We start from the raw sequence: 16132 nt of genomic DNA, 5'->3' as shown, positions 1-16132 counted from the left end.
GACCCGCCTTGGCCAAGTTCATGGTGGTCCCCCACTACGCCTACCACAAGATGAAGATGCCTAGTTCCAAGGGGATTCTGACCGTAGCCAGCGACTACCGGAAGTCGTCTGCCTGTGCGGCTGAGAGTAGTCGGTTGGCCGAATCCCTGGTGATCGCGGCCGAGAAGCGGCTCCTTGACCAGGTTGTGGCGATGGCCGGCAAGCAGCTAGAGGTGTGGCCCAACCCCAAGGAGTCGGAGGCTGAGGGTTCGTTCAAGCCGGCCAAAGAGACAAAGAAGATACCCTTGGATCCGGAGCACCCAGAGAGGTACGCTGTCGTAGGCGCAAACCTCAACAGCAAATAGGAAGGCGAGCTTGTCGATTTCCTCCGTGAGAATCGGGACATCTTCGCATGGTCCCCCAAAGACATGCCAGGTGTACCGACGGAATTCGCCGAGCACAAGTTACATGTCCGATCTGATGCAAAGCCAGTCAGGCAGCCCTTGCGCCGCTTATCAGAAGAAAAGAGAAGAGTTGTCGGAGAAGAGATAGCCCGACTCCTAGCAGCCGGCTTCATTATGGAGGTGTTATTTCCAGAATGGCTAGCCAACCTGGTCCTGGTACTGAAGAAGAACAAGCAGTGGTGAATGTGTATTGACTACAGAAGCCTCAACAAGGCTTGCCCCAAGGACCCATTTGCTTTGCCAAGAATCGATCAGGTGATAGAATCCACGGCCGGATGCGAGCTGCTGAGCTTTTTGGATGCATATTTAGGATATCACCAGATCAAGCTAAACCCGGCTGACAGACTGAAGACCGCCTTCATCACACCATTTGGAGCTTTCTGCTATCTAACCATGACGTTCGGCTTAAGGAATGCCGGCGCCACCTTTTAGCGTTGCATGCAGAAATGCCTCCTCAAGCAACTCGGCAGAAACGCCCACGTCTACGTGGACGATGTGGTGGTGAAGACGGAGAAGCGTGGAACACTGCTGGAAGACCTCAAGGAGACCTTTGAGAACCTGCGCCAATTCCAGATCAAGCTCAACCCTGAGAAGTGCGTCTTTGGAGTACCAGCCGGCCAACTCCTTGGTTTCCTGGTCTCTGAACGCGGCATAGAGTGCAACCCTGCAAAGATCAAGGCCATTGAGAGGATGGAGGTACCCAGCCGACTGCTGGACGTGCAAAAGTTCACTGGCTGTTTGGCGTCCATCAGCCGATTCATCAGTCGGTTGGGCGAGAAAGCTCTCCCCTTATACCAGCTCATGAAGAAAACCACTTTTTTCGAGTGGAACCACAAGGTGGACGAAGCCTTTCTTTAGTTGAAGAAGATGTTGACTACTCCACCCGTTCCAGCGGCTCCGACTCCTAAGGAGCCCATGCTCCTGTACATCGCCGCCACTAGCCGGGTAGTCAGCACAGTCATTGTAGTGGAACGCAAGGAGGAAGGCAAGGCACTACCTGTCCAGAGACTGGTATATTACCTGAGCGAAGTGCTGTCGACCTCCAAGCAGAACTACCCCACTACCAGAAGATGTGCTATGGCGTGCACTTTGCCGCCAAGAAGTTGAAGCCTTACTTTCAAGAGCATCCAATCAATGTGGTCTGCACGGCCCCACTTGCCGAGATCATCAGAAGCCTAGATGCTTCTGGTCGAGTGGCCAAATGGGCCATAGAGTTGGCTCCTTACACCATCTACTACCAGCCCCGCACCGCCATCAAGTCACAGGCACTGGCCGACTTCCTCGTCGACTGGGCCGAGACCCAGTACCTACCACTAGCGCCCGACTCCACCCATTGGCGGATGCATTTCGACGGCTCCAACATGGTGTCACACCCTAGCTAGTTCAAGCATTAGAGTGTTGCATCATGTTTAAATTCCTAGAAAACTGAAATGGGGATGACAGAACCCCCAGCACCCCCCTGGAACAACTAGGGTTTACTAAAAACTTTTTCAATGAACCTGAAATGCCCTTGTAAAAAGCCCACCCTTTTTGTTTTGGGTTAAAACCTTTGACAAAAATGGTGCACATTTTTCTAGGACATCTTAAGGTCATTGGATTAATTCTTATAATATTTGCATTTGGGCATTTAAATGCTATAAAATGTTTTAAATGCTCAAATAATCATAAACTAAAATGTTTGCTGTTGGATATATTCTAAGCAGTAGCCATGATTAATTTTATGATTTTTGGAAATGCCCTGGCATTTTTAATAAAGCCCTGAAGTTACAGAAATAATAGAATAAATGAAAATAGAAAAAGAGAGAGAGAACAGAGACTTACCTGGCGCAGCCCACCTAGCCCACCAGCTCGGCCCAGCCCACTGGCCACTGCCAGTCATCCTCCTCCTCTCGCCAGGAGGACGAGAGGCGCGTGGCCGGCGCCCGCAGCCACACGCCGGCCACCTCCTACTTTTGCCGACGCCCGGACGCCGTCTACGAGCGCCACGCAGACCCCCTGGACCCCTCGACCGCTCCACTCTCCCCCTGCCTCTCTCCCTCGCTTCCTCGACGCCATGGCCGACGCAGCCGTGCCCGCGCCGTCGTGAAACCCGCAGCCACCGCCGTCCACTCGTTGCCTCGCCGTGCCAAAAAGTTCTGCCATCGTCCACTGCTTCGCCCTGACCCATCCCCGAGCACTCGCTCGCCCCGGAGACGCTGCACTTCAACCTCGGTCGCCGGAGATCCCCCTCGCCGTCCCCGCCGCATCAGCTCGTCCCGACCTCGCCGACTGCCTCGACGTGACCCCGTTGAGCTCAGCTACCTCCCCACCCTCTCCGTTCCCTCTCTCGAGCCCCGTAGCGACTGCACGTAGCTCACCCACACGTGCCACCGCGGAGCAAGTCGGCGACGAGGCTCCGGCCACCCAATGGCCGCGCCACCCTGTCCACTAGCCCTACCGCACCCCCAAGAGCTCAACGCACTAACCCACGCGCCTCTCCATGCCCCCTGGCGATGAGTCCGAGCTCACCCGAGCTCCGGCGCCGCCAGGCTCGACGCCGGCGTCGTCTCCGGCCACCCCAGCTCCACCCACTGCCACCACTCGACGCGGCTCACTCCCCGCATCACGTAGATGGTCTCTGCCATCCTTTTGGTCGCCGGAGTGCAAAACCCGCGCTGCTCCGCCGCGTCTGGCCTCGCGGGCGGCTAAACACCGGCGAGTTTGACCCTGTTTGACCCCGTATGGGCCCAGGTTGACCTCCCCTGAGTCTCTGACACGTGGGACCGCCCAGCTAATTAACTTAGATTAGCACTAATCAAAAATTAGTTAGTTAATTAACTACTGACACGCGGGCCCCACTGGTCAGGCTTGACCTGGACCGGCCCGTTGACCCTGACGTCACTCTGATGCAATGCTGATGCAGTAAATCCTTTTCTGGATTTATTCTTTAATAAGAAATTCCAGAAAATAGCCAAAACTTCTAAAAATCATAGAAAATCAACCATAGCTCCAAATCAAACAAATTATATATGAAAAATGATCAGAAAAATTCAATCTATCCATCTGTAATGATTTCATGCATGACAAAACAAGTTAACCTTGCTGTTTAAGAAAAATAATATAATGCACTAATAAGGCTATGTTAAATGAACTAACATTTGAATCCTTGATTCAAATGAGTTCATTCCTTTCTGTTTTAGCTTGCATTAGGCCAAGACACATTCATTTTGCCATGTCATAGCATGCATCATATTGTTGCATATTGTCATGTGTTGATTATGTTTCGGTGTGTCTTTCGTGGTAGGTTCTGCCTCCGAGGATAACCCCGAGTATCCGTCTGAAGGGCAGTACCCTACTACCACTACATCAGGCAAGCAACCCATTGATCATTCCGATACAAACCCATGTTCTCGCTTCTGCGCTTGTTTACTGCATTAAGACAACGCGATTCAAACTGATGTGTGCTACGGTAGTTGAACCCTTGTCCTCTGCATGACCTGTCATTGCCACAGTAACTAGATGAAACCCACTAGCATGTGTAGGAGTTGATTGAGCCATGTATGTGATTCCTAACTTGCTATGCCTGCTATGCTTAGAGTTGTGTCAGGTCTGGTTCATCTGGCTGATGGGCTAGACTGAAATGATTATGTCGGTAATGTGAGGGATGTGTTGAACATGTTTTGGTAAAGGTATCGATGAGAGGCCATGTAGGAGTACATGGTGGGTTGTTTCATTGAGGCCGTCCCTAAGAACTGAGATCTGTATGTGTGATTTAAGATTCAGTTACTACCATACATTGGGCCCGAAAACAATGGACCCTCTCGGCTTCTTAATCACCCTAGTACTCTGTCCAGGAGTTGCAAATAGCTTCTGGTGTTTGTAGGTTATGTGTTGGCGGCCGTGCGTAGCGCTGACCCTAGGGGTGGGTTATGTTGCGGTAGATACACCATGGCCTGGTATGCCGGGCGCCCGTTTGGCGTCTCGGGACCCTGTTCACATCGTTCGGGGCCGTATGTGGAAACCTCGGCCGGACTCCCTGCGGATGGAACCTGGATAGGCGATAAACCTGGACTAGAGACTTGAGTGTTTAGGTAGGCTGTGGCCGACACCCTCGTTGGGCTTCTACTTGAAGGTTGCCGAGTACATGTCGTGTAAATGGCGGTAAGTGGTGAAAGCGTGTATGAAGAAGTACACCCCTGCAGGGTATAAAACTATTCGAATAGCCGCGTTCGCGGTAAAGGACTACTTGGTTGCCTATACAGTTCATAGACAAGTTAATGGAAACTACTAAAAGACTCAAGATAAGTGTGAGTACCGAGGATGGCCCTCTCGTAGGATGACGAGGGAGGATCCCCGGTGGAGTATTGTGTTGGTGATTAGTGGACTCGTGTGCGAAAACTGTTTTACTAGTGGAGTCTCGTAGGATAGCTTAGCCAAGAGTCAAAGCTGGCTTGCTGCAATAACTCCACCACCTTCTTGAGAATGAGCATGTATAGTAGGATCTGATGTAAGACTTGCTGAGTACCTTTGTACTCATGTTTGCTTAATTACTATTTTCAGACGACAACACCGCCCCCTCCGATGGGTTCTACGTAGACCTTGATGTCGATGAGTGACTAGCCACCCAGGTAGTGATCCTGGCCATGGAGGGCCCTATGTAGATAGACAGGCTTCGAGAAGCCTTCTTTCTTTCTAGTTTCTGTACTCAGACTATTTGCTTCCGCATGTGCTTGTATGATTGTATGACTTGAGTGTCGGGTCGTGTGACCCCTACCTGTATGAATATGTTATGTATGGCTCTCTGGAGCCTTTAAATAAAGTACCTGAGTTGTAGAGTTTTGTTGTCATGCCAGGTTGTATGTACTCATATCGGGCATATTGTGTGTATGATTGAAATTCTTGGTATGAGTGGGATCCAACAATCTAGTTGTTTATCCTTGGCAGCCTTTCTTATGGGGAAATGTAGTCTAGTGTTCCTCGAGCTATAGTAGTCCGCTACAGCCCGGTTCACCGGAGTCCTGCTAGCCCAGCACTACTGCTCAAGACACTTGACTGGCCGGCATGTGTTTCACTTCGTTCCTATGTCTGTCCCTTCGGGGAAATGTCACGCGGTGACATCCGGAGTCCTGCCTAGCCTGCTACAGCCCGGGTTCCCCGGAGTCCTATTAGCCCAGTGCTACAGTCCGGATTCACTCGCTGATGACCGACATGCTCGATGTGATTCATGTATGCCTGTCTCCATAGGTCTGTGCCGCTTTGGGTTCATGACTAGCCATGTCGGCCCGGGTTCTCTGTCATATGGATGCTAGCGACACTATCATATACGTGAGCCAAAAGGCACAAACGGTCCCGGGCCATGGTAAGGCGACACCCATGGGATACCATGCGTGAGGCTGCAATGTGATATGAGGTGTTACCAGCTAGATCGATGTGACTTGGAATCGAGGTCCTGACAGATGCGCACCGGCTTGGGATCCGGCGTTGTCCTCACTTCTCCTAAAGGCGACAAGCTCAAATACGCACTGCAAATCCACTTCACCGCCTCCAACAACGTCGCCGAATACGAGGCGCTCATTCACGGGCTCCGGCTTGCCAAAGAACTTCGCATTCGCCGGATCCTGTGTTATGGCGACTCGGACTTAGTGGTCCAGGAGTCGTCCGGCGACTGGGACGCCAAAGATGCAAACATGGCGAGTTACCATTTCCTCATGCAGCAACTCAGTGGATATTTCGAGGGGTGCGAGTTCCTCCATGTGCCAAGAAACGACAACGACCAAGCAGATGCCCTGGCACGAATCGGCTCTACCCGCCAAGCAATACCATCCGGCGTCGCCCTTCAGCGCCTCCTCAAGCCGTCTGTCAAGCCTTCGCCAGAATCAGACTCCATCTTTGTGCCAACTCCCCCGAAGAAGTCGGATACGACTCCAGAGCCCCAACAGACAGCACGAGGATTTTAGCAGATGGCTCCCAAGCTGCCACAGTCGAAGCCGACCCAGGGACGGCAGAGCCCGGCCCAGGGACTGTGGCTGCCAGCCCGAAGACTCCAGAGCTCGGCCCGAGGGCTGCACCAGTCGGCCCGGGGACTTCATTAATCCAGCAAGAGGTCGCTGACCCCAGCCCGCCGCCTCCCGGCCCAGCCGCCCTCGTTCAAGTCGCAATTCTGGCACTCGAAGAAATAGCAGCACCCTCATGGGCCCAGCCCATCCTCAAATTCCTGGTGAGCAAAGAGCTGCCGACTGATGAGACTTCAGCTCGGCAAGTACAACGCCGAGCGGCAGCCTACACCATAGTCAACAAAGAGCTGGTCAGGTGCAGCGTCACTGGTGTCTACCAGCGCTGCGTAGAGCCAGAGCAAGGCCAAGCGATTCTCAAAGACATCGATCAAGGCGAGTGCAGCCACCATGCGGCTTCAAGAGCACTCGTCGCCAAAGCTTTTCGACATGGTTTCTTCTGGCCGACTGCCTTAGAAGAGGCCAAGGAGTTGGTCCAAAAATGCAAAGGGTGCCAGAAGTTCCGCTCCAAGCCACATCAGCCGGCTTCTGCACTCAAGACCATCCCCATTGCCTGGCCCTTCTCCGTTTGGGGCCTAGACATGGTGGGACCATTCAAGACGGCATGAGGTGGCTTAACTCACTTACTTGTCGCGGTGGACAAGTTCACCAAGTGGATAGAAGCGAAGCCAATCAAGAAACTGAATGGTCCGACTGCCGTGACTTTCATCTCCGACATCACAATTCTGTACGGCATACTACACAGCATCATCACCGACAACGGCCCAAACTTTGCCAAAGGCGCCTTGGCTCGTTTCTGCGCGACACCGGGCATCCGACTGGACTTAGCGTCCGTTGCCCATCCGCAGTCAAACGGCCAGGTGGAGCGAGCAAACGACCTCATCATGTCCGGCATCAAGCCCCGACTAATCGAGCCCCTGGAGCGCTCGGCTGGCTGCTGGCTCGATGAGTTGCCAGCCGTCCTCTGGAGTCTGTGCACGACTCCAAAAAAGTCAACCGTCTTCACGCCTTCCTTCCTCGTCTACGGTGCTGAAGCCGTCATCCCAACGGACATAAAGTTCGACTCCCCGCGAGTCACCATGTACACCGAGGAGGAAGCAGAAGAAGCACATCAAGACAGCGTCGATCTGCTGGAAGAGGGCCGGCTGTTGGCACTCAGCCGGTCCAGCATCTACCAGCAGAGCCTGCGCCGATACTACAACAGGAAGGTCAGGCCGAGATCTTTCCAAGAGGGCGACCTTGTGCTCCGATTGATCCAGCGAACGGCCGGCCAGCACAAGCTGTCGGCGCCTTGGGAAGGCCCTTTCATCATCAGCAAAGTGCTGGGCAACGACTCCTATTACCTGATTGACGCTCAGAAGCCCCGAGCACGCAAGAGGGACGACTCCGGCAAAGAGACAGAGCGGCCATGGAATGCAAATCTCCTCCGAAGATTTTACAGTTGATGCAGTATGTACCATGCTACCTTTTGTATTAAAGTACCAAGACCTCGGGCCCCCCGAGACGAGCTCGGGGACTGCCCTCTTTTATCTATATGATAAGAATTATGCCTACGAGGATGTTACTCTTTGTTATGCCGCTTGGCACCGGGTCCGACTAGTCGGTCCGGCTACTTGCCGCCTTGCGCTATGAAATGCTTCCTGTGGCCGGACAAGTAGTGTGTGGCGCCTAAGCCATCTCCTGTCAGAAGCCGCAGTTTGTAGAGCGACTGTCTGGTGGGCAGGAGTAAGGTAGAATGGGCGTTCGCATGAAAATTGGCTAAGGACTCAAAGCATAAATCATAGTTTAAGCCGGCTACCAGCCTTTTTTCGCAAACTGACTATTGAGCGATCGGCTCGTTGCCTTCTATTCAACTTGCTAAAAAACTCTAAAATGGCTAAGTACTTGCCTTCCCAAAAGTAGCCAAGCATTTGATCCAGCGGCAGTCCGCAGAGTGGCTGTCCGACTGGCAAGGCGGCAACTAAGGGAAGGCGGCAAAGGAAAAAGCCAAATGAGCAATGAGCAGGAAAAGATAGAATTCGGATAAATATTTACATAACATAAGCCCTTGGCCGAATCTTCGAGCAGAAGTTCAAAATACACCCCTCGGGTGGAATTGTGCGAATTAACAAGTTCTTCAGAGACTACTAAAGCAGATAAAATAAATATAAGGCGGCAGCCTAAGATGCGGCAGACGGATTCAGAGGTTCGGAGGAGATGGCGGTGTCAGGCGTTGGGGCGGCCGGCTGGGCAGTCTCGGCTTGATCGCCTCCGGCGGCAGTCGGCTCGGTCGCAGGCGGCTCATTGCTGGAGGTGCAGTCGAGCTGAGGCTGGCCGTCCGCTCCGTCTTCTGGTGCCTCCGCCTCGCCTCCGTCCCCCGCCTCGCCTTCCTCCTCGACGCTGGAGCCGATCACCTCCGCTGAGTCCTCGCCGTAGTCTGGGTTCATCCCAAACCACTCCAGCGGTACCTCCTCACCATCTTCAGCCCGCTCAGGGACGAAGATGCTGGTGTCGGTGTACTCGGCGGTCGCTGCGGCGCGCTTGACGAGGGCGTCTTCCGCGGATGCCAGCTCCGGCTGGGCCTCTAACCGGAGTGTGGCCAGCCGGTCTAGGTCCAGCCCCGGATAGCATGCCTTGACGAATTCCAAGTCTCAGCGTGCTCTAGCCCGGGCCGAGGAACCTTTCCAGGCCTCAAGACAGCCAGCCGCGACCTCCAACCAGTCGGCAGTCCGGCTAGGGGTGCGCGGAGACTGCATGTCCAGCCACAGGGCAGCGATTGCCTGGGCGCCGACACATTGAAGCCGGCGCAGCATCCGGTGAGCCGGCCGAAGGCGAGCCTCGATGCTCAAGAGCTTCTCGTCAAGGGTTCGGGGGGCGTCGGCGGCGATCTCTGCGCCTTCCGCCCTCCGCCCTTCACGGTCAGCCTCGATGGCTTGGATGGTGGCCTGCGAGTGGCCAGGGAAGAAGTCTGCCAAGACGAAAAGAATGAAGAAGCAAGTCAAAAATCAGGAGTCGGCTCGACCTATAGTCGGTAGCTCGAAGAAAAAAAGTAAAGAAACTCACCATCAACGATGTCCTCAATCTCGTGGAACCCGGAGGCCAGCAATGCCTCCTTGTCAGACCAGGAGGAGCACTCGCTTGCGAACCCGGCCAGGAGGGTGGTCTCCGCTTCTTCCGCCTCCTTCTGCATCTTCTTGAGTAGATCCTGCTGCTCTGCCAATTATGCAGCCAGCTGATCGCGCTCTGCGGCGAGTTTGCCGCACTCCTCCTCCTTGGCGCGCAACGCGGAGTTGGCCTCGCTCAGCTGCTGCTAAAGAGCGGCGTTGGCCTCTGAAGAGAAAGAAGAAGGAAGGCATTAAGTCGTCAACAAAGAAGGTCGCCGGGGAGATCCGGCCCGACTGCTCAACAGTCGGCCCGAATGTCGGGGACTACAGCCCGCGGGTGCACCAGCGCGCCCCCGCAAAGAAGAAAAAGGACTCACTCCGGCTCTTCGACAAGTCGGCGGTCCTCTTGCCCAGCTCTTCAACATTGGGGTTGAAGGCGGTGACACGGAGGTTGTGATAGTCCTAGGACAAGTATTTCAGACAAAAGTTAGTACCCGGAACTCACCAATTGGAGTTCCGGGCCGCCTGCTCAGCAGCCAGCCCGAAACTTGGGGACTACACCCAGTGGGTGCACTGGCACGCCCCCACAGAGAGGAACAAGAAAACAAGGACAAAAGAGAAAGCATACCCGGACGGCTGCCCGCGATGCCAGGTACGCCTTGGTGTAGTTCTGGATGGCGTCGCGCTCAGCTCGCAGCTTCGTCTGGACGTCCATAAGCGCCTGGTTCAGCGGGCCCGTGCCGCCTCCTCGACCCATCCAATGGGCGCGGCGCTCGTCGCTTCGGCGTCTGGGATCGCCGAGCTGGCGGTGCCGGTCTCCAAGGGGCGTGGCGCCGAAGTCGCCTTCTCAAGATGGCGGCGCATTGGCGAGCCGACTTGAAGGAGTATCCTCGCCACGGCCTCGTCTTCAGTCGGCGGCACCGGCGGGTCCGCCGGCTGTTTGCCTTGCGCGCTCCCAGACGGTGGTGGAGGTGGCGGCAGAACGATCACGTCTAGCATGGAGGTGTCGCCGCCTTCCCTCTCCATGATGGGGTTCTCGCCGCCGGCTTCCCTAGTCTGCCCCGTGAACTCCGGAGGCGGCGGCCCAGAGTTCAGCGGGGTGACGAACACCGCCGATTGGTGGTGCGCGGCCTCCTCAGCCTGCCGCTTCGCCACGACAGCGGCTTTGGCCTCCGCCAGCTTCTTCTTGGCGGAGGCCTCCGCCTTCTTGGCCTCCACCTTCTCCAGGCGGGCGACCTCTTCCTTGTTGCGCTTCTCCTGCGTGTTCCGCTCCGTCGCCTCCCGGAGGTCGGCGGCGGGGTCAAACCGCCGAGTGGTGGCGGACGTCTCCGCCGACCCCATGACGGAGAAGGCGACAACCCTCTCAAGAGTGAGGGGCGCCCTGAAGCGAGGGAAGCAAGTAAAAGACTCAGACAAAATCCACAAAGAAGGAATAAAGCGTTAAGATGGAATACTCACGCGGAGACCAGTGGTGGCTTCTTTACTTCCTTGCAGAAGCGGATGGCCTTCGCGGCCGCCTCGTCCCGCTTGGTCGCTGCGACCGACCTCTTGGGCTTCTTCGGCCGACTGCCGAACAAGGTCGGCGCGGCCCTGCACTTCTTCCCACCACCTGGAGCGCCCGGTGCGGCAGAGGAGCCCGCGCTGGGATGGCCGACTCCTGGCCGGTGGCGGGGGGCGACCTCCTCATCATCATCAGGCCAGTCCTCTGGACTGGCCCCGAGCCGCGGGCCGCCTCCTCCCTCGGCGTCATCTTCCAAAGCCGCCGCCCCTAGATTGGGGTCGTCGACGTCGCTCTCCGCCCGGTCAGCGAGGAACTCACGGGGCGGCCCCGCGGTGCCGGCTGGTGGATGGAGGAGGGGATTCTGACCAAAGCCGACTGGTCAGGTCGGACAAGACAAACTCGGCAAGAAAGAAGACAATTCAAAGAAAGAAAGAAAAAGGCAACTCACTGTGGGCGGGGGTTGGCGCGAGAGTACGGCTGCTTGCCGAATCGCCAATCCTCCAGGAGCTTGCTGTCCGAGAGGTAGTTCATCATGTAGGCCACCTCCTCATGAGGCATGTCCTTGGTGCACATCCGACTCGGGTCACGGTGCCCGCTCATTTGGCATATCATGTGGGGGCGACCTTGGAGCAGGAGAACTCGGCACGCCACGAAGGCGGCCAGCAGATCCGGACCAGTCAGGCCCTCGGACTGCGTCAGCACTCGGAGTCGCATGACGGTGCCCGCTCCCGCGAGCGTCAGCGACTTGGCCCGATACGACCAGTTGGGTAGCCTCCCAGCTGGCGGGCCGGCTGCGAAGGCCGGCAGATTGACCCAATCGCCCTTCGCGAAGACGCTCTTCACGTATAAGTACGATCGCTGCCACATCTTCACCGACTTTATCAGCTTGATGGTGGGGAAGGGGTTGTCGGCCCCCGACCTCCGCACGGCGATGAACGCGCCGCACTAAGCTGGCACGCCTGCGGCCTGGGTGCCGAGCTTGGAGTAGAAGAACTCCCCCCAGAGCTCGATGGTGGGGAGGACTCCGAGGAAGCCTTCGCATAGGGCAACGAAAGCGGACAGCAGCACCACCGTGTTGGGCATGAAGTGGTGTGGCTGGAGGCCGTAGAACTCCAGAAAAGAGCGGAAGAAGCTGCTCGCCGGCAGCCCCAGGCCGCGCAGGCAGTGTGAGCGGAAGATAACCCGCTCGCCCTCCTCCGGCGCCGGAGAGATCTCCCCCCTCGGCGCAAGGCGTACCCGCACATAATCCTCGCTGGGGAGCCGACGAGTCTTGCAGAGGAACTCGATGTGGTCGTCGTGAACCTCTGAGCCATCCCAGGTGCCGGAATGCACCGAGGGAGGCGCGGCGGCGGAGGAAGAGCTCATCGTGAGTGGATCGCCGCGGCATTCGGCAAAGCTTGGGCGCACGGCGGTGAGAGAAAGAAGAAGAAGAAGAGCAAGGAGTAGCGTGGAGGAGGGGCGCGCGTGCTCTGACGCACCCCTCCTCCCCCTACTTATAGCCTCATGGGCTACGAAGCCGAGGGGGCGGTCGTGGGATTTACTGCGCCCACGACCCCGCGACCCCCACGTTTCCACGACAAAGTTACTGCACACAGTAACTTCGCGGGAATCCCAACCGTCTGCTCGGGCCGCAGCGGATCCGCTCGTGCGTCAAGGCGCGGTAATGGCGGGCCCCGCCTGTGGGCCTGTCCCGTCACGCGCGTGGGTAGGCAAACTGGCCCGGCCGCGTGTTGCCACGTGACAGGCCCGGAACGGGCGGCGGCCTGGAAGCTTAGCTAGCACGCCACTTGGATCCCGCCGCGGCATCTGAAATATTGTACAAGTCAGAGTTGAGCGAGTCCGACTCCTTCTAGTCGGTCCGGCAGAAATCAAGCAAGATCCATGTCTCGGGCACCCGGAAAGAGAAACTTCTGAGACTCCTCGGCCGATTGTTCGTGGCGCCTCATCAGCTTCGTGGAATACTGTCGGAGTAATGGGCCGCGGGTAGGCTAACCCGAGTCCCTGAACCTTTCAAGACATCGGGCAGGCTGAGCCCCTTAAGACCCCAGGACGAAGAGCCGCCTTCTGAGAAGTCGGCGGCAAGGCAACCGACTGCCCACTCTCGGCCGAGTCCCGGGGATGACTTCAAGATGAGCCGACTCCTGACTGACGACTTCTAGAGAAGACGGCCTTGGGGAGCCGGCCCGCGACTCCAACAAACCCCATGCCCTCATCAAGAGGGACGGGATGGGGAGTGGCTAAAGTAAAGCCCATTCCCACCCCATTCCCGAGGCAGGCATGGCCACAGTACGCCGTACCCGTGGATATCTCCGTCCGGCGCGGCACTGTTGCCATGCCGGCCTTGACATCAGCATCAGTCGACAGAATCCCGCACCCACGACGGCTTGTCTATACGACACTGGGGTGGCGGGCCCCACCAGTCAGCGGGAGCCCAGAAGACGGCGAGAGCGTCACCAGTCGGACTCGTTGGGAGTCGGCCCCCGAGAGTCGGCCAGCCCCTCCCCCGGGGCCCACGCGCCATTAACCAGGAATGACGGGGCGTGGCAATAGTGATCGCCCGCCAGGCGGCGGGGCTGTTGCCACGACCCCATGACCAAGCCCGCGTCATTAGAAGCACGGCTACAGTAATCACTAGCCGGCAAGAACCGCCAGCGGTGGACACGGCCTGTCGGCGCCGTACCGGACCAGTCAGCGGGGCCCGCCAGTTGGCGGGCCCCAGCAGTCGGCAGAGAATACGGAGGCCGAAGACACTGACGGCTGGGCCCGCGCCCAGCCGGATTACCATTGTACCCCTGGGGGGTAGGCCTATATAAACCCCCCAGGGCACCCATGCAAAGGGTTCGAATCCATTAGCACTAGACCAGATCATATAGGAAGGAGAGAGCTAGCCTAGCCTTCTCCTCCCTCCAGGAAATAGCTCAAGGAGCAACCATGTACACACTTTACCATAGTGATCATGCGGAGACCCCGCAGAGCAGTAGTAGGGGTATTATCTCCCCGGAGAGCCCCGAAGCTGGGTAAGATTCGCCGGCGTGCATGCCTTCGCCTTATCCCGTTTCCGGGCACCGGCGACGTTCTACTCGCCCCCACCATGATAAGCCATCCCTTGGCATATGTCGCACCCAACCCCCGACACAGATCCAATCTCGGAGGGGCTCTCGCCCCTCCCACTCCATGGAGACCATGGACCAGAGGGGAAACCCTTGTCCCATCTAGGGGGAAGGTCAAGGAAGAAGAAGAAGAAGCGGGGCTCTCTCCCCCTCGCTTCCGGTGGCACCGGAGTGCCACTGGGGCCATCATCGTCACCGCAATCTTCACCAACAACTTCACTGCCGTCATCTGCAACTCTTCCCCCTCTATGCAGTGGTGTAACCCCTCTTTTACCTGCTGCAATCTCTACTTAAACATGGTGCTCAATGCTATATATTATTTCCCAATGATGTATGGCTATCCAATGATGTTTGAGTAGATCTGTTTTGTCCTATGGGTTAATTGATGATCATGATTGGTTTGAGTTGCATGTTTTATTATTGGTGCTGTCCTATGGTGCTCTCCCTGTTGCGCAAGCATGATGGATCCCCGCTGTAGGGTGTTGCAAAACGTTCATGATTTGCTTATGGTGGGTGGCGTGAGTGACCGAAGCACATACCCGAGTAAGTAGGTTGTTTGCATATGGGAGTAAAGAGGACTTGATACTTTAATGCTATGGTTGGGTTTTACCTTAATGATCTTTAGTAGTCGCGGACGCTTGCTAGAGTTCCAATCATAAGTGCATATGATCCAAGTAGAGAAAGTATGTTAGCTTATGCCTCTCCCTCATATAAAATTGCAATAATGATTACCGGTCTAGTTATCGATTGCCTAGGGACAAATAACTTTCTTGTGTGACAATAAGCTCTTTACTAAAACTAACTTAGTTGTGTCTTCATCTAAACATCCCCTACTTTTTATTTACGTGCTCTTTATTATCTTGCAAACCTATCCAACAACACCTACAAAGTATTTCTAGTTTCATACTTGTTCTAGGTAAAGCGAACGTTAAGCGTGCGTAGAGTTGTATCGGTGGTTGATAGAACTTGAGGGAATATTTGTTCTACCTTTAGCTCCTCATTGGTTTCGACACTCTTACTTATCGAAAGAGGCTACAATTGATCCCCTATACTTGTAGGTTATCAAGATCTTTTTCTGGCGCCGTTGCCGGGGAGCAATAGCGTGGGGTGGATATTCTCGTGTATGCTTGTTTACTTTATCACTAAGTAATTTTTATTTGTTGTTCTAAGTTGTTCTCTATCTTTAGTTACAGATATGGAACACAAAATACCAAAAAAATTAGGTGTACTTGCTACTCATGGAGACGGGGAACCTCCTAAAACCCTCGATGCTGGTTATGTGAAAAATATTATGTACTACTTTGGTAATCCTAATAAAACCTCATTCAATTATGTAATGGGAGACACGTTGGATCAATGTGAATACTTTAGGGATTATCGCTTGACTCAAAAAGGGAAACTATTATTGGATCAAATTCATATGTTGCATTGGTATGCTCGGGAACTATGCTTGAGATATGATTATACTTGTTGCTCTAGGATGAAGGCTCCACACCTTCCCTTTTCATGCAAATTTGATGATGATAAAACCTTGGCTTCTTATGCTAATGGTATATATGATTACTATGATGTGGAACAAATAGAAGAATTCGTTGCTTTTATGGGTGCTTATGAAATTGAATTGTTGTTTAAAGAGCGAAAATCTTGATGATGCTGTTTACAGACCTAAATTTTTTTCTATACTTAAATATTGCTATGAGAATTATGAATTAAATTCCGATATTTATGATTTTATTGAGAGAGTCTCGGCTGTCCAAGAAGAGACTAATATTTTGCAGGAGTCTATGGAAGAAGAAATTGATGAAACTGTGAGCTCATTGGATGAAAAAGATGATGAGGAGAGCGAAGAACAAAAGGAGGAAGATCGGATTAGCTACCCGTGCCCACCTTCCAATGAGAGTAACTCTCCAACTCATACATTATTTATTGTCCCTTTGTTCTTACCGAAGGATGATTGCTATGATGATTGTTATGACCCCGTTGATTCTTTTGAAATACCCGTTTT

Source organism: Triticum urartu, chromosome 6 (genome assembly GCF_003073215.2).
Source record: "Triticum urartu cultivar G1812 chromosome 6, Tu2.1, whole genome shotgun sequence".
NCBI classification, from domain to species: domain Eukaryota; kingdom Viridiplantae; phylum Streptophyta; class Magnoliopsida; order Poales; family Poaceae; genus Triticum; species Triticum urartu.
This window is presented reverse-complemented; position numbering follows the sequence as displayed.